Source organism: Ursus arctos, unplaced genomic scaffold, assembly GCF_023065955.2.
Source record: "Ursus arctos isolate Adak ecotype North America unplaced genomic scaffold, UrsArc2.0 scaffold_34, whole genome shotgun sequence".
Lineage (NCBI taxonomy): Eukaryota > Metazoa > Chordata > Mammalia > Carnivora > Ursidae > Ursus > Ursus arctos.
This window is the reverse complement of record NW_026623030.1, coordinates 7,357,628-7,377,556: the sequence shown is the minus strand read 5'-3', so window position 1 is coordinate 7,377,556 and position 19,929 is coordinate 7,357,628. Positions and strand designations below refer to the sequence as shown.

Sequence of the window (19,929 nt, the reverse complement as noted above, 5' to 3'; positions counted from 1 at the left end):
TATGTATGTATATTATGTGCATATACATACATATGTTTGTATACACATATATACTATATACATATGAAAGGTATTTGAAATGAAGCCATCATTTCCCTGACTGTAGCATCAAAAATGTGGCAGTAAGAATCCAATAAATGACATTTCTATCAATAAAATAGCTTATAATTACAAAATTCCTTGATTATACATTTTGTCCCAGACCCTACTAAATATGGGTATGGGATATTTATTCATGCTACAGATCTTATTAAATATGTGTATAAGATATTCATAGACCCTACTAAATATGTGGATGAGATTCCAGTTCATTCATATAAATTATTCTTTTCCACTGAAATAAGATTCTTGACAAAGTTATTTAATAAGACTCTCTGCATTTTGATTGACTATTGCTGTGTAACAAACTGCTCCAATAATTAATGGCTTATAACAGCAACGATTTATTATTTCTCCTGATTTTGTGGGTTGAATGAGTCCATCTTGGCCATTCCGCTTATATGGAGGTGACTGAGCTTACTAGGTTGCTTTCAGATGGTGGTTTGGCTAGGCTAGAAAGTCCAGATAAATCCTGTACACTTCTCTCTGTCTACACGCGCTGCCTGCCTATGGACAGCTTGGACTTCTTTACACTGTAACTATAATACAAGAGAACAGCACAATTTGCAAGTGTTTATAAAATTTCTATTTGTGTGGTGCTTACAATCGTGAAATTGTCTAAAGAAAGTCACAAGGTCAGGCGTAGAGTCAATGTATGAGGGGACCGCACAAGACATAAATACAGGGAGTGGTTCACTGGGGAATAGTTAATAGTAACAACACTATTTTCACTGTGGTACCACCTCACTCAAACAATCAAAATCTAATTAATTGTGTCTCCATGTTTAAAGGCACCTTTGTCTTTGAACCTTTGCTTCTAAAATAGCATCTGCAACGTAACCCAGTTACGTGAAAATGTAGTATTCTGAGTCACTTTCTAATCGCTCCCCCATATATGAGAAACCTAGAAAACATGTTCTTTCCCAAATTATGTTTAAAGTTATGATATGATTTTTGCAACGTGAGAAGTGACCTATGGGACCAGATGACACAGGTTCAAATCCCAACTGTCGTTTAAAATAACTTCATGACCTCAGGCAAGGTATTTAAAACTCTTCTATAAGAATCCAATTTCTCGTTTGTGAAACCAGAGTTAATATACATATGGTTATGAAAACAATACTTTGTAACACGTTTTGTTTAACAATGAAAATAAGGATGAGAACGAGTATGTTAATAATGATGAAGACGACATTATTGTTAAATGATGATAAGGGGTGTAAACCCAAACCAAAACTTCCTTTCGTTCAAAACTGCCAGCAACGACTGGGAAGTTAAGGGCATTGCTCTAGTCTCACAGTGAATTTTTAGTAAGTTTAACATTGCATATATTTATGCCATCAATTAATATCATGTAAGCCTACTGCACATTACATATGGATTTCAAACTCATTTTCAGCTCTTCTTTTGCTTAATTTACTAAATATTTAGTTGGTACTGAAGTTCTGCAGCTACGGGTCTGCCCATCCTTTTTTCCTGAACATAAATGGTAATATTTCTCCACTGGAATTATTTTGCTTTTCAGTGGAAAACAGGCAATTTAAATGTAAACATCTCTAGGGATTTTTCAGACTGCACAGGATTATTCTGTACACTGCTTACCAGAGAGAGCCATTTAATACCCCGTAACAGAGAGCAGTCCCTGAGTCTGTATCTCGAGGTAATGTGAGCAACTTTGCTTCATTCAGTTCCAGACTAAGGATGCACTTCACGGCAGAGACATGGAAATACTCTCAGGACAAATCTGCTCGCGTGGTAGGTCTAACATCCCACTGAAAATATTAACTTGAAAATGCAAATTTAAAACTATCTGCAGAATGGATTTTTATTTCTCAGATTTGAGAGATATCAAATCATATAAAAATATCATATTTTAAATCCCAACAATTTCGTCTTATGAAAGCATACCACCAATTTCCATTTGTGAATTCATCTATGTAAGGGATTTTTTTATAGGTAAAAGATGATGATTTTCATTTTGTTTTAAGTGGCATTCAACAATTATTATTGAATAAATCACTCAAATACTAAACTAGACTCCTAAATACACAAAGAACCAAAAACTTTTCTTTTCTACATCTATTCTTGATTTCTTCTTTGGATTTACTAATAAAGTGTATTAAACTACATTAATGACAATTTAAAGAAAGTAGAAAAAAGTAAAACTTGCCAGGTTTCCAAGAATATACTGATGTCGAGGATTCAACTGACATTTTGGATAAGGTTCTGAAAAAGTGACATATGATCCCCAATGAGTAATTCAACGATGTGAATTTTCATACTGAGGAATGAGCAAAAATACCTTAGAAATCACCACACTGAATTAGACTAAAAGTGACACATTTTATCAAGGGTCACACATTTTACTGATGAGTTATGATTATTTCATTCAACTTTAAAATGTAACCCACTTCCTTCACTGAAGAGCTCCAACACATATTTACAGCATTTCACCTGTGGTTTATTTTGCAGATAACATTTTCATGTATCAGTAAGCTTAACGGTGGGGTATTTTTCTTCACACACTTCTACTTGGATGACTGCAACTGAAATGCTGTAAAGCATTAGGGTCAACCCTAAGGACCTGTATACATGTGACCATTTTTAAACAAAAACATGGAAATTCCAAATATCTTCATTGATAATCTGTGGCTAGGAAGGATTGCTTCTAGTCTTAAGAGTATTGTTTTGAATTCCAGAAATAGAAGTTGATCGATTTTTTCAGCTTCAATAACTGATTCAAATATGGTCAATATAATCCACAGTTATTAGGTTTCTAGGCTTGACCGAGAGTTTGAGCAAGCTGGAATCCTTATGTTACCTTAGTATCTAGTTTTCTTAATCGAACACTCTAACAATCAGGCCAGCTGTCTTTTGAAGAGATGACCTGGCGACCGTTACAGTAGTCTTAGCACGGAAAAGATAAGCAAGGCTTCTTTTAACTTATTTCTGGAGCAATGACAACTATAATGAGGACTTTCATATACTTAATTTTAAGCGCAAATCATTCACGATCACAGGGACATTGAGGATGGTTACCTTTGCAGGTCAATTTGTTGATGTAACATTAATGCCATTTAGTCACTGCGGATTTAAGTACCTTCGAGTTAACCACTAATAGTTGCGAACCTCTGTGTACTTCCTCTTACAAACCCCCTGGCACAGCCTCCAACAACTTCCCACGCATTTCACAGTTTATTCTTAGTGAGAAGTGCTTCTTTCCTTCTGAACTCTCACGTTACGGGCTAAGGAAAATGAGTGTAGTTTTCTTTTCATTGCGGTCTATATCTAAGTACTTCTCACCAGGAGAGCTTCAGAATTTTGCTGTAAGCTAAATGCATGTTTCTCTAAATGGTAGCTTTGACCTGTGAAACGTGAAATGGTTCTTTTAATGGAAAAATTCCCAAATAGCTAAGGGTTGGATAGTTCACTAAATAATTCTTAAAACAAAACTATGATAATTTATACATTCTTTTAATATGTTATATATATTTTTTTAAGATTTTATTTATTTATTTGACAGAGAGAGACAGCCAGCGAGAGAGGGAACACAAGCAGGGGGAGTGGGAGAGGAAGAAGCAGGCTCCCAGCAGAGGAGCCTGATGTGGGGCTCGATCCCATAACACCAGGATCACGCCCTGAGCTGAAGGCAGACGCTTAACGACTGAGCCACCCAGGTGCCCCAATATGCTATATATTTTAATATATGATATGTTTACCATAGTGATCATTATATTTTCTATAGCAACTATTCCAAAGAGGTGGATTCAAAATTTCCAAGGCTCTTGGCTTAGATCGGAACTCAAACATGAAAGGAATTCTTCCAGAGTCAAACCATTTCTGAATCTGTGTGCTTCCAAAAAGACCTCCCTGAAGCTATCGCGCAAATGGAAAAAAAGCTGGAGCTGCAATCCTCGCGTCACCCAACGTGAACTGGGTACTGGCCTCTCCCAAGGTATCTACGGTTCTTCTGAAATACTCTGCAGTATTCTATACACAGTCAACTCTTTGACTCAAGCAGGCATCGGTCTTCTTTAGGAGAGGCTCACAGGCCACAAGATAATCATTCAGGATTCTGTCCTCAGTGGACTTCTGTTTTCAGATTCTATGATAGTCTGTGTGATACGGCCAGAAATGGCGGGCTACTGGTCACAAATGGCTGTGTGTCCATGACTGGAGACGAGGCTGGAGAGGATGGACTGTGTGGCATTCTATCAAGCCAAAGGGAAGGAAGCCAGCCTTTATGAAGTGCCTACTCTCTCTATGTATTTTCCACACATTCTGTATCTTACATAATCCTCACAGCCCATGAGCCACTGGAAAGTAGCAGGTACTCGGAGAACGTGTACTTCCTCAGAGCAGTAAGTTCGTCAGAGTGAGTAGGGATTCAAATTCCAGTTGGCCTGGGGCGCCTGGGTGGCACAGCGGTTAAGCGTCTGCCTTCGGCTCAGGGCGTGATCCCGGCGTTATGGGATCGAGCCCCACATCAGGCTCCTCCCCTATGAGCCTGCTTCTTCCTCTCCCACTCCCCCTGCTTGTGTTCTCTCTCTCGCTGGCTGTCTCTCTCTCTGTCGAATAAATAAAATCTTAAAAAAAAAAAAATTCCAGTTGGCCTGACTCAAAACACCCATGTTAGTCAGTTATGTGTGAGTTTATTATTTATTTTTACCTCTTCAGATCCCAGACTGATCTGAGCCAGTGAGCGAGTGCTACTTCAAGAGCACAGAAACAGAGAATAGAAGTCCCCTCACCCAGAGACCCCTGGGAATTCACATATTTTCTATGACAATTTTTGCAAGACCAGGCCATTTCCAGCCATAAGAACTTTGACACTTTGATACTAGAGTTTAGTCTGGACCTTTGAAGATGGGTTCAGAGCTAACCAACATTAACTACTTAATAGTCAACCCTGCTCTGCAAACAAGGGCACCTGATTGCCAGCCCAGCGTACTCTCAGGCAAGCTCCGGCCTAGCAAAATTTCAGGTAATGATCGCCATACTGCCCGCAGTACCAGGAAGTGTGCTAATCATATTCCCAACTTCTCACTTGGCTTAGAGCCTTGTATGACTTCATAAAGGCCAAGAGTAACAAAAGTTAGTAGACCTGAACTTCAAAGTTCCAAGCCACAAGAAGCTACCCTCCAAAACTTCACTCTTGCGTCTGCCTTGACAATTCTGATTTTAAGCGTGGTTTGGCCACTGGCACTAACCACAGTCTGCAGGACTGGAAGTAGTTACCATGTCGGCTTACCATGTGGCACTGAGTAAATCAACATCTGTACCTCGTTCTTCTTCACTCATGCAGAACAGGACTTATTTTTTTGAAAGGCATACCCTATTAGTGAAGCTGTTAGACTAAGAAATAATCGTATGTAACTGTTCTGTTTTGTTAGCCAAATATTTTATGTAATGCGAGACCAAGTCTTTTTTTTTTTTTTAGATTTTTTTAAAGATTTTATTTATTTATTCGACAGAGATAGAGACAGCCAGTGAGAGAGGGAAGACAAGCAGGGGGAGTGGGAGAGGAAGAAGCAGGCTCATAGCGGAGGAGCCTGATGTGGGGCTCGATCCCATAACGCCGGGATCACGCCCTGAGCCGAAGGCAGACGCTTAACCGCTGTGCCACCCAGGCGCCCCAACGACACCAAGTCTTACGTATTCCACGGGACTGTCCATTACCTTAACAAAAAAAGACCATGACCTCACAGCTATTGTCTCTGAACAGATAGAGGGGTCAAAGCCAGAGACTAATGGTTTATCAGCCATAAAATAGTCATCTAGGGCCTTAGGACAGCTGACAGGTTAGAATTAGTGAGATGTGATTCTGCGAGTTTTTAGTTTTAGGGTTATAAAGAGATGAGACTGGTGTAAACATGAAAATTCCATTTTGCCCTTAAGTGAAGAACAATCTTGGAATTGGTTTTTGATTGTGAACAAAGAGACAGAGTGTGTCATAAGTAATTCACCCAACCATAGAAAGCAAAGTATACAAAATTACGGACGGTCCTCAAGAACACAGGGACACACAAGGTTAGATTTCTGCTAGAATATGCAAGAGTCAGTGTAAGTTTGAGAGATGGGGTCGAAGACCTAACTGCTGAACCCAGCCAAGACATCCTGTGTGATTTGGGGCAAACCACCAAAATACTCTGTTTCATTTGCTAGACCCCTAACACAGAGGTGACAACAGCTACTGCCTTTAGGTCACACATTACATGAATAATCATAGGATCCTTAAGTCCAATTTATTTATTTGTTCAAATTGGTAATCAATCCACATCAGACAAACTTTAAAAGATGCAAAAGTACTCAATAAAAGCTCTCTACTTCTGACACCCAATCCACCATCCCCTTCCAAGAAACGACTGATGGGACAATTTCTTACGTACAGTTTCAGAAATGGTCTGGCATTTACAAGCGCACGCAAACACATACCTTTCTCTGCCTACTGCATTCAGTGCCTTGAACAGTGCTGGACACAGTGGGTAAGGCACAAATATTCATTTAACAGAATTAGTACTATAGGTACTTCTTGCATCTTGCCCTTGCATTCAGATATATCTTGGAAATAGCTGCCTCACTCTTTTCCTTTCCAAAATTCTTCTTTTGGTGTAATATACATACAGGAAATGCACGTGCCACACATGCACAGTGCACTAGGTTTTCATAAACTGAATCACCTAGCTATGCGGCACCCTGATCAAGAAAGGACATTACCAACAGCCTAAATGCTCTGCTCATCCTCACTGCCAGCACACCTTTCACCCTGCACACACCTAGAGTAACCGCCACCCTGACTTCTAAAAACCAATTAGTTTCTCCTGTATTCGTATTTATAGAAATTCAATAATACAATGGGTACCCTTTTCTGTTCACCTTCTTTCCCATAGCCTTTTGTCGGATTAAACTGTATTTTTGTGAGGACATGTAAATCCTTCATTCTCACTGCCCTATGGTATTTCATTGAGTGGAGACACCATCATTGATACACATGTTCAACTGCCAACGGGTATGTGTGTAGTTCCCAATTTGGGGCTATTTTATTTAGTGTACTTGAACATTCTGCACAAACTTGTCATTCCCCTAACAGTGAAACTGCTGAGGCACAGAGGAGGTCCACGCCTAACTTTCCTAGGAACTACTGAACTGCTTTCCAAAATGGTTGTACCGATCGATGTACGCTTCCACGACACGTGAGACTTCCTACAGCCATATGTCCTCACCAATAGCCGGAATGATTCCATGGTTTGGTTTTGTTTAAAGATTTTAGTTATTTATTCGTCAGAGAGAGAGACAGAGCGAGCACTAGCAGGAGGGAAGGGTAAAGGGAGAGGGAGAAGTAGACTCCCTGCTGAGCAAGAAGCCCGACGCAGCACTCGATTCAGGACCCTGGGATCATGAGCTGAGCCGCAGGCAGATGCTGAACTGACTGAGCCAGCCAGGTGCCCTCCATGGTTTTGTTTGTTCTGTTTAGCTCTTCTGGTGGGGCTGCCATTGTGTTTACAACTCCACGATGACAAATGGAAAGCAGCCACCTTCCAAAGGTTTACTGGACATTTGGATTATCATCTTTTATGATAATCTATTCAAGTCTTTTGCCCATTTTTCTATTGGGTTATTCTTTTCTCTTACTGATTTCTAGTTCTTTACATGTTGGCAATACGATCCGTTGGTCAGACACGTGTACTGGGAATGTCTTCTTCCTTCTGTGGGTTGCCATTTTAATCTCTCAAGGGTGTCTTTCTGTGAACAGAAGTTCTTAATTTTAATAGACTTGGTATAATTTTTTTTTCCTAAGTTGGTGTATTTTGTGTCCCTTTTTAGAATCTCTGCCTATTCCAAGGTCAAGATGTTCTCTTATGCTCTCTGCTTTTTTTTTTTAAAGATGTATTTATTTATTCTTAGAGAAAGAGAGAAAGCGGGGGAGGGGCAGAGGGAGAGAAAGAATCTCAAGCAGGGTCCCCGCTTAGCACAGAGCCGGGCACAGGGCTCAATCTCACAACCCTGAGATCATGACCTGAGCCAAAATCAAGAGTCAGATGCTTAACTAAGCCACCCAGACACCCCTATTGTGCTCTCTTTTGAAAGTCTCCACCTTTCAGACCTTTGGAATCATTTTTTATGGCATGAAGTAGGGGTCCAGTGATCAATTCTTTTGGCATGAGGCAAGGGTCCAGCACATTTTTTCAATATACACAACCAATTGACCAGGCACCATTTTTTGAAGAGATCATCCTTAAACCACCAAATGCCAGTATCATCAGTATCATCTTTAGCAGACACTTGGTCTGTCTGAGCCTGATATTTACATGCATGTGCCATAAATTACTAAACCCATCCCCCACTGACTCACATACATTTTCACATTTTTTTATGAAAATGCTCTAATGAATACACTTGTCCATATATCATTCCCCACATGTGTTACTGTATCTTCAGGATAAACTCACAGAAGTGGAATTGGTAAGTCAAAAGGTATATGCATTTTAAATCAATATTTGATAGAGGTTATACCAATTTTATTTTATTTTTTTTTAAAGATTTTTTTTTAAGATTTTATTTATTTATTTGACAGAGATAGAGACTGCCAGTGAGAGAGGGAACACAAGCAGGGGGAGTGGGAGAGGAAGAAGCAGGCTCCCAGTGGAGGAGCCTGATGTGGGGCTCGATCCCGTAACGCCGGGATCACGCCCTGAGCCGAAGGCAGACGCCCAACCACTGTGCCACCCAGGCGCCCCAAGGTTATACCAATTTTAATTGGATCTTTCAGACCACAATGATACGGCACATACAGTATTCTTATAAGACACGGCACATTAGAATTACGCTTATACCAAAGTTCCCAACATTTTCTGAGCCTTTGGATTCCTTTTTCAAAGACAATAAATGTGTAACTATGCTTCGAGTACCCACTGATTGAGAAAAGATATACAAGCATGGAAGTTCATAGAAACTGTGCCTCACAATCCTGTGAGATGGAAAAACTAAAATGAATCACGCTGTCATGATGTGGGGGGCAAGCCTTCTCTGTTTATTTGCTTCTGTTCATAAGGGAGCTCAAAGCCTGGCTGGAGAGCTCAGAAACCAGGTAGACGGACGCCAGCCCTGTTCTAGGAGGAGTGTGTTCAATACGAAGTCCACAGTAGCTCTCGGCCTGAGATGAGGGAGCATATCCTCCCAGTATCGAACTGCCCACTGCCCCTTCCCATCAGAACAGTGCAGGAGGACTGGCATCCCCCATGACAGCAGGGAGCCTTGCTCAGACTTCTCCTAGCTTAAGTGTTCTGAATAAAGCATCACTATTTTGCTCAAAATACAGGTCTAAAAAAAGACCAACATTCTCTCACTTCCAGGTCAATATCATAATCCTTTATGATCAATACATGACCTCTTCTTCACCCATCAACACTCGGTAAACCATAGTAACATTCATTCTCAAACATGCCTGTAAAGTTGTAAGACTGTCATGCTACTTATTAATTTTGTGACTGACATTATGTCAATACCATGGTGCTGGGGGCCAAAGACCACTGGGCCCATAGCAGGCCTGAAACATGACCACCATGGAACCCACAGCGTGACTTCTACTTTGCAGGCTCAAACCTCCAAAACATCCTTCCTTCCCAGAACTCTTAAAAAGGGGAAGGTGAACAGCAGAGAAAACCGTCAACAAAACGGAAAGGCAGCCTATCAAATGGAAGAAAATATCTGCAAATCACCTATCTGATAAGGAGTTATCCAATATAGAAAGAAATCATAAACTCAGTAGCAAAAAAAAAAAAAAATCCAAATTAAAAATGGGCAAAAGATATGAACAGACATTTTTCCAAAGACACATGCCCCAGAGACACATGAAAAGATGTCCAATGTCACGAATCATCAGGGAAACGCAAATCAAAACCACAATGAGATATCACCGCAAATCTTTTAGAACGTTATTATTAAAAAGACAAGAAGCAAGTATTAGTGAGGATATGGAGCAAAGGAAAGTCTTGTGTCAGTTGATGGGAATGTAAATTAGTGCAGCTAGTATGGAAAACAGTATGGAGTTTCCTCAAAAATTAAAAATAGAACTACCATCTAATCCATCAATCCCCCTTCTGGGTATTTATTCAAAGGAACACTAACTTGAAAAGATAGCTGCACCTCCATGTTTCATGCATCATTATTTAAAATAGCCAAGATTTGGAAACAAGCTAAGCGTCCACTGATGGATGAATGGATAAAGAAAATGTGATACAGACACACCGGAATATTATTCACCCATAAAAAAGAAGAAAATCCTGCCATTTGCAGGATTATGCTAAGTGAAAGAAGACAGAGAGAGAAAGACAAATATTGTCTGATATCACTTACATGTGGATTGTAAGCAAAAAAAAAAAAAACCCAAAAAATGGAACTCATAGATAGAACAGATTGGTGGCTGCCAGAGGTGGGGGATGGGTGGCGATCGAAAGGTACAAATTTCCAATTCTAAAATAAGTAAGTCCTGCGGATGTAATGTACAGCCTAGTGACTACAGTTAATAATACTGTACTGTCTATTTGAAAGTTGAAATTAGCCTTTAAAAGTCCAATTCTAAAATAAGTAAGTCCTGGGGATGTAATGTACAGCCTAATGACTACAGTTAATAATACTGTACTGTCTATTTGAAAGTTGAGATTAGCCTTTAAAAGTCCTCATCACGGGGCGCTTGGGTGCCGCAGTTGGTTACCCGTGCAACTCTTGGTTTCAGCTCAGGCTGTGATCTCAGGATCATGGGATCGAGCCACATCGGGCTCCATGCTTAGTGTGGAGTCGGCTTGAGACTCTCTCTCTCCCTCTGCCTTTCCCTCTGCCCCTCCTACTCATGCTATTTCTCTCTAAAATAAATAAATAAATCTTAAAAAAAAAAAAAAGGTCTCCATCACCAGGAAAACTTTATAACGATGTGTGCTTATGGATGTTAACTAGACTTAACGTGGTGATCATTTCACATTCTAGACACTTGACACTGTACAAGTGAACTTGCCATCATGTTATATGTCAATGATATTTCAATAAGGGGGGGGAGAAGATGATTTGATAGCTGGATCTTCTTTATAACAAAACCTCCACCTAGAAAAAACCCAGGGAAGACAGACATTTTCCCGTTAGGACTGCGTGGGGTTCAATTACTTGTCAGACCCCTAAGTAGGCGTATAAAGAAACTTGCTCTGTCTGGTTATAAAGAGAGAGGAAGCAGCCAGAAGACAATAGGCTGAAACAAATCTGCTAGTAGACCCATGACTCTGGTTAATCACTTTATGCCTCTGCGGCATATTTTTCCAATATACAAGGATGTTAGCTATGAAGGGATACGTATAGACTCTAGCCCTTAATATTTTGATTCTACACACAAAAAGGCAAAGCTGTCAGATTCTGTAACTCAGATTTATGACTTATAACCAGTCTCCAGCAGGAAAGTCTGGGGAGGGAGAGCCCTATCATTCCAGGCTCAGAGAAAGTACAGACAAAGTACGGCACATCCTGTCCCAGGTACACATGTAACAAACCGGTCAGCAGGATGCATTCTTACGCACCTTGGCTGAGTCAGCCAAGAGCTATCTTCAAGAGGGAATGAATCTCTGCTCCGATCTCTTTTCCTCAAGTTATTTGACAAGATAAAGAATGGATGCCTAGGATTCTTAGAGAGAGAGGGCTTCCAAGGGGTCCAACTACTGTATCTGACATGGGCAGTCCCCGAGTTTAATGGGGTATGGGAAAGTAGGAGAAAATGGCACAATCTGGAAACGTGGATCCATGACTATAAAGCCACTGGAACAACAGCAGCTTTGCGATGGCACAGAGCTTTGGGAAAGACAAAGACCACTTTCGTCTCTTGCTTGGGAACTGGCTGCCAGTAATTCAGACAATCGTTTGAGTCCCGACTGCCGGAGCACACGGCCTGGACATCACTTGCAAAAATAAAATTAACACAACCATCCTCTGCTTTCCCTTGCTTACCCAAATCTCTGCCTCAAAGTCATTTCTTCGCCTGATGTCCAAAGCACATTTTTTTTAACCTCTTACTTTTTTTAAAAAATAATATTTTTTATTATGTTAGTCACCATACAATACATCCCTAGTTTTTGATGTAAAGTTCCATGATTCATTACTTGCATATAACATTTTTAAACTTAAAAATAAAAGCCCATGATTCCTGAGGTATGCTGGATGCTACCTATAAACCAATGTCGAAGGACTGCCAAAGAGGTGTCTGGGTGGCTCAGTGGTTAAGCATCTGCCTTCGGCTCAGGGCGTGACCCCAGAGCCCTGGGATCGAGCCCCACATCAGGCTCCTCCACTGGGAGCCTGCTGCTTCCTCTCCCACTCCCCCTGCCTGTGTTCCCTCTCTCTTGCTGGCTGTCTCTCTCTCCGTCAAATAAATAAATAAATAAATAAATAAATAAAATCTTTATAAATAAATAAATAAATAAATAAATAAATAAATAAATAAAGTCTTTAAACCTTACACGGAAGACACATAAAATAAGGTTATGTACTGACCAGTTGATGAAAATGTGACCAGAGGCTCACAGCAACCTGACCTTGAATTTCGCCTAGGAGCGATGGCTCAGTATTCCCTAAGTCAGTGTTCCCAGCTACTTTACAGAATATTAACTTCCACCAATCACAGGGATCTACATTACAACAGAGAGAACGCTGGAGTTGGGCATCATCCTTGCTCTTTAATAGAGAAATGGCTTGACAGGTACCAGATTCTAGCCAGACTCCAGTACACTGCTGTTTTATTTTTGCTGGTGTTATTTTTATAGTTGCTCCTTCCTATGACATACGGGTTCTCCTTTAGTGGTAGGAATGTAGGATTTTCTTTTCCAATAATTGTTTTCAGTAAAGACAAAAAAAAAAAAGAAAAGGTCGCAACATAGAAGATGAACTAGGAAACAGACCAGGCAAACGGGTTGGAATCAGGCATGAAGCTGCTTCACAAGGTCACCTGGACACGGCAGAGATCAAGGTGACAACGAACAACTAAAGTCTGGGGAAACATATGGAGTAGAGTTTTGGCTTGAGAGTAAGATTATACAGCCATAGATGAAAAACGTACCCTCTGTGAGCCTCAGTTGTCTTATCTGGGAAAGGGGACGATAGATGAGAACTACCGCATTATCTCAATTTAATGAAATAGCAGGTAGAGAAGCAAAGCTGAAACTTTTTGGTCTTGGAACCCCTTTATACTCTTAAAAGTTACGAGACTCTCAAAGAGATTTTGTTTATCTGGGTTCCATCTGTCACTATTTACCATATTAGAAAGTAAAACTGAGACATTTTATACTTTTTTACTTAACTAATTTAAAATAATCATAATGGGGGCGCCTGGGTGGCTCAGTCAGGTAAGCAGCTGACTTTGGCTCAGGTCAAGATCTTGGCGTCCTGGGATGGAGCCTCGTAGGGGGCTCCCTGCTCAGCAGGGAGTCTGCTTCTGCCTCCCCCTCCCCCCCTCCCCCCCTCCCCCTCCACTTGTGCTCTCTTTCTCTCAAATAAATAAATAAAATCTTAAAAATAAAATAATCATGGGGCACCTGGGTGGCTCAGTTGGTTGAGTGACCGACTCTTGATTTCAGCTCAGGGTATGATCTCCGGGTCCTGTGATCAGGCCCCACCTTGGGCTCCATGCTCAGGGTGGAGTCTGCTCGTTCTTCTCCCTCTGCTCCTCCCCCTGCTTGCACACTCTTTCTCAAATAATAAAAGTTTTTAAAAATTTAAATAAATAATAAAATAATCATAATAAACCCAATGCATGTTTTTAGTGAATATGTATTTTTCCAAATAAAAACACTTCTCCAATAATGCTAAGTGAAATAAGTCAAGCAGAGAAAGACAACTATCATATGATTTCTCTCATCTATGGAACATAAGAACTAGGATGATCGGTAGGGGAAGAAAGGGATAAAGAAAGGGGGGGTAATCAGAAGGGGGAATGAAGCATGAGAGACTATGGACTATGAGAAACAAACTGAGGACTTCAGAGGGGAGGGGGGTGGGGGAATGGGATAGACCAGTGATGGGTAGTAAGGAGGGCACATATTGCATGGTGCACTGGGTGTTATACACAACTAATGAATCATCGAGCCTTACATCGGAAACCGGGGAGGTACTGTATGGTGACTAACATAATTTAATAAAAAATCATTAAAAAAAAAAACACTTCTCCAAACAAAACCACTTAGGAGAGGCACTGCTTTGCATCTTTGTAAATCTCTTTAATGTCTACCTTCATGAAAGGCAACTGGGTTCTCCCATCGACTTCGGCGTTCAATCTGCTGTGATATCACACTTCATGCAGGCTCTGGGAAACCATATACTCAAGAGAGGGTAGAGTGAAACAGGCCGATAACATCTTAGCATCATAGCCAAAAAAGTTTTCAATCTCATGGGCTCACTGAAAATGTCTCCACAACCCCCACATGTACCTGGAACATACTGAATTAAAGGGTTTTGTAAAACAAAGTAAATTCATAATAAATATTACTTCTCTCTGCCCTTTGTTCTTAGCCTCGATGTTATTAGAACAAGAACACATTAGGGCAAAGACTTCTTCATCAGCTGTACAATATCTAGCAGCACCCTGCCTCTGTAGACAGCTGATCAACAAGGGTTACTTACTACTGCTGCTTACTCTGGTTCAGTAATTAATCTGCCGTGTGATCTTCAGCCAAGGATTTTTAGTCTGTGCTCAAATTCAGAGATCCATGGACTTGAAAAGGGAAAAAAATACATCTCTATTTTCTAACCCTCAGCATGTACCTTAATTATGACAACAGGCAATAGACCCCCACTTGTACCAAACTGAAATCATAGGTATTTTCATATCATTTCACAGTTACTGCAGATATCTTAAGAAAATCATACATGCTCATCACTAATTCAAAAGTACGGTAGTTATTAGACCTGCCAGGAGATCTTGGTATCTAGTGCACAGATAAGCACGTATATTACAATATCACAAATTTTGAAAAATATCTTGACAGCTGTATTTCAATACAACTGGGTTTCATTTTCAATCCTTCAGAGTTGACTTTGTGTGTTTAAAATCATTATTCTAAGGAAGGGATCCACTGGCTTAACCAGATGACCAAGGGAGTTCATGTAGTCAAAAGATTACCTTGTGTTAAGCAATTCACTTTACCTCTTTAGACACTAAGTTCTTCTCTTTAAAGGGAAACTGGACTAGTAATACTAGAGATTATTCTGAGATCCTCCCCCCAAGAGCTGGACGGGAACCCACAGCACACCTGAATGCATTAACAAAGAGCTACAAGGGTCTGCTTTCAATTTTTACACCAGCATTCGAGAATCTACTCTACCAAGCTAAATGCATTCAGATTAATGGGGCCTAGCAGAATCAAACAGAAAGCAAAGATTCTCCCACACTATCTTTTATCACATTATAACAGTAGAGATCACAAATAAGCAATAATGAACTATTTTGCAAAAAAAAAAAAAATCAACCATCAACATAGTCTGGGGCTGTTATTGATATAAATAGCTTGTTTGGGTGCAGACTTAAACATAAATGTTTCCAATCATCAGAAGAGTAACCTGGATATATACCACTAACATTTGCTTTAAATCTAAATAAAAGTGATTGTACCCTCATATCCTCAAACAGAAAAAAATCAAGAAAGAAAGAAAGAGTGAGAGAAAGAGAGAAAGTAAAGAAGAAAGAAAGAAAGAAAGAAAGAAAGAAAGAAAGAAAGAAAGAAAAAGAAAGAAAGAAAGAAAGAAAGAAAGAAAGAAAGAAAGAAAGAAAGAAAGAAAGAAAGAAAGAAAAAAGAAAAAGGAAGGAGGAAAGGGAATTTTCCATGGCTATAGGAAGAGCACTTTATTCTAAGCACTTGGCAGGGAGCACTTCACACTGGGATATGAATGGACTAGAACTTTAAAGAAGCAAATCTACTGCTTCTCTCCCTTGATAACACAGAAAACACACATGGGTCATTTAGGCCCTTCTAAATGCTAGAGATTGAGCCAACACAGCTATGTTTAATAACCAAGAAAGCCCAGACAGATTGCATCTCAGTCCCCATAGAAAAATCTGGGCTACGTCAGGAGCAACCAATAGTGGCACCAAGATAATATGAGTAGAGACTGCTAGCTTCACTTAGCAAAATTCAAATTGAGATCAAAGCCCTACCCTCACACAGAGTAGCTGTGAGTCATTGAAATGCTTCAAAATGGCTACCATATGGCTTCCTTCACCCAGAAACGCAATCTGACCAACAGACACTCGTAAGTGATTACTATCCCCCCAAAAGTCCAACAAGCCAATTTTCCTAATTCTGTTTAAGTGAGTCTTTCTACTCTATGCTTCCTTATTTTCTCAACAGCACATCTCTCTCTCTCTCTCTCTCTGTCTCTTTTTACTTGCAAAGATGAAGACAGAGTGAAGGCTCTCACTTTCTGCACTTAACTAAACAAAATAAAACTCAAATGGTGGTGAATGGAGGGTTGGGGGGGTGGGAGAGGAACTGCATTAAATCATCACAGAAATTAGGTTAGGGCTTTAGAATGTCACCTCAACACCAAGGACAAGCGGTTACTGAAGACACGCTCTATGCCTAGTACTGTGACAGGAATACAGAACCATAACCTGATTCAGTGAACCCAAGGATAAAAGGGTAAGTAACAAAGGATGGCACAATGTAGTGACTGTGAGGACAGGCGTAAAGGTTTGGGAAGGTCTGGTTCATACCAAATCTGGGGAAGTAATGGCAATGGATTTGAGCCCTGAGGAAAAGGCCGGATTGGGGGGATGGAGAAGTGGGAGGGCACTCTGGACAGGGGACAGGCACAAGAGAGCAAAGTCTCAAAGGAGAGACTCGCCATTGCACATGGCGCAAGAGCAAGGAAGGGCAGTGTCGGCACTGGTGAGTTCAAGAAAGAAGCCAGGAGAGATAAGGTTGGTGGAGATAGGTTGAACCAGATTATCTTAACCTTGAAAATTGGGCTCAATTTAGACTTTACCCTGTAGGCCAAGGAAGGCTTCCAAGCAGGGAGGTGTTAGGAACAACAGTGAGTTTTAGGGATAAACAATGGTTGGGGCGCCTGGGTGGCACAGCGGTTAAGCGTCTGCCTTCGGCTCAGGGCGTGATCCCGGCGTTCTGGGATCGAGCCCCACATCAGGCTCCTCCGCTATGAGCCTGCTTCTTCCTCTCCCACTCCCCCTGCTTGTGTTCCCTCTCTCACTGGCTGTCTCTATCTCTGTCGAATAAATAAATAAAATCTTAAAAAAACAATGGTGATTTATCTCCTCAGCTAATCTGTCCTAACAGTGGGTCCTTTTGTCAAGCCAAGATTAATCAGAATCTATTGTGTCTAGTAAAATAAGTGTGCCAAATTACATCCTGGGGCCATTTTGCTACCGCCTATGCCCTGGAAATGTAATTCAAATACCTTTCTCGACTGATGATAAATAACGGGGGAACCTGACCCCAGAATAGAAAAAAAAAAAGTATATTAAAAAGAAAACATGTCATACTTGCTCCTATGACTATGGCAATTAAAACCATATTGGGGGTATGCTTGCACTAACTACACAAAAGTCATAATAGTTTTGGATCCTGTTAAAATTAAAACTGATAAAATTAAACTTTGTAAGTAGTAATTAATGATTAGGCATTGCTAAATATGCTTTAATTTAGTAGTACTCTGAAATGCTCAAAAATAAAGAAATGGATTCCCTCTATCTTAGACCATTTCACTTCCATAACTACTGGCTAGTGCTGGCACCTGCCTGAAGCCCCAGGACCAGGTAGTCTGAGGCAGAAGAAACGCCTACTCATTTCTGAGTTGTAGCCACAGGAGAGTGCAAGGATTCTAAATAAAATTTAAGAGGAAACAAGCTTTTTGGAGCAGAGGGAAAACAAGGAATTATGTATATACAATATATATTATATACACAGATACATACATACATAAAGGGTCACAATCAAGAATACTATAGTAAATGTAAAAGGGTCTGGTTGTTGGTTTAACTGACTCGCGGTTACAGAGGTAAAAAGCACCCAGAGGATGTTAAGAGTATCTCTGAAAGAACTCCACTGACAGAAAACGCAGAAGCACGGAAGAGGTTCAGGGACCACTCCTAACTGAAGCTCGGAGGGAAAATGGGGGCAGGAAAGGGACGAAAGTAAAAGATTAAATTACAAATGGGCCCAGTGAATGAACCTGAGAGGAAGTGATAAAATTCTCAACACACACAACTGTTGTTTATTCTAGGGAACCGCCGGGAAGTCTACTTGCCCTTGTAATCGCCGGACTTAAGGCAGTCTTTCCAGGAGACCTCTGCAACCTCGCTCCTGGTTAAAAGGTGCAAGGGCCATGGTTTTTCACCCGGGTCAAAACCAGGCACATCCAGTGTTTCCGATGCAAAACAACACAACAACAATCCCTCCGCGGGTGGTGGGGGTTCTTCCAGGAGGGCTGCTAGGAATGCCAAGGGCCTGGCCAGGACCTGTCACAGTTTTCTTAACAAAATATCCTCATGTTGGGGCGCCTGGGTGGCACAGCGGTTAAGCGTCTGCCTTCGGCTCAGGGCGTGATCCCGGTGTTATGGGATCGAGCCCCACATCAGGCTCCTCCGCTAGGAGCCTGCTTCTTCCTCTCCCACTCCCCCTGCTTGTGTTCCCTCTCTCGGTGGCTGTCTCTATCTCTGTCAAATAAATAAATAAAATCTTTAAAAAAAAAATCCTCATGTTATCCCACGACGAAACTCGGGGCTCGGAAGGCAGTCTTACACCGTCTCATACACGCTCCGTTAGCGACGAGGGTGTTTGCACAATCAGCCCCCGGCGCAACCACCCCCGTTGCCTGGTCACACACTTCATGTCTCTTCCATCACCTCCACCCCACGACTTCAGTTTCCCATTCAGTTTATAACTGTTAGCAGGGTCCCAGTCCCTGGGAGGAAAGGGGGGCGGGCGGCTTTCTCCCGCCAAACCCTCACTTTGGGACATCAGAGAGAACCCAGGAAGAGGGAAGGCAGAAAGCCCCGGGTCCGCGAGCGGCAACCCGCAATCCGCCGACGGCGGCCGATTACAACTACTCAATGAAACCCCAAGGATGGGGAGGAGAAAGGCGAGCACCCAGGCCCGGTGCCCCAAATGAATGAATAGCAAGCGAGCGCTCATCTTTTGACGTTCCCACCATGCAAAGCGCTGGAGCTCTGGGTTCTGGAGCCCAATTACCAGTCCCGGAGCCCGAGTGCACTCGGATTCCCCAAACCCGGAGGGACGTCCCCAACCGGGAACTGCCGCTGCGGGAGTTGAGCTCTGCTTGAGCCCGCGAGGGCAGCGGGAGCCGAAACCGGTGCCGGGCAGCGCGGGTACCCAGCAGCCCGGCGTCCGCCACCCAACTCTGCGCAAGGCAGGGCCGCTCCCGCGAACTTCGCGGCAGCAGGGCGCGGGCGGGGTGGGGCGAGCACTCACCAACCCCGTACTTCTGCCTCTTGGTCGGGATCCAGCTGGCCATGGCGGCGACGTCGCCCCGCAGCGGCGGCTGCGGCGGCTACAGCTCCTGCGTCCCCGGCAGCCGCCGTGCCGCGCTCCTGCACGGCTCGGGCTCCTCCGCCGTGTTCCGGCAAACTTCGCCGACCCCGCGAGCCGTCTCCCCGCCGCGCCGCGCGGGCGCGCGGATTTGCTCCTGCTCCGCCCCGGCCCGCGGTCACCTGCTGGGCCGGGCAGCCCCGCCGTCGCGCGCCCCTCCCTGCGGCGCTGCCCCAGCCCCTGCCGCGGGCCGCGCCCTCCTCCCGCCGGGGCCGCCTCCCCGCCCCGACCCGCGGGCGCC

The 19,929-nt window shown here is 42.3% G+C and overlaps 1 protein-coding gene across 1 annotated transcript in view; it reads right to left on the bottom strand.

Annotated features, from left to right (window-relative positions):
* SGSM1 (small G protein signaling modulator 1) overlaps nucleotides 1-19,722 on the bottom strand; it is a 63,923-nt gene extending 44,201 nt beyond the window's left edge. Inside the window, 1 exon segment of the mRNA XM_057306096.1 lies at nucleotides 19,572-19,722. The gene's annotated coding sequence lies outside the window, so the exon portion shown is untranslated.
* Between the last annotated feature and the right edge of the window lie 207 nt (nucleotides 19,723-19,929).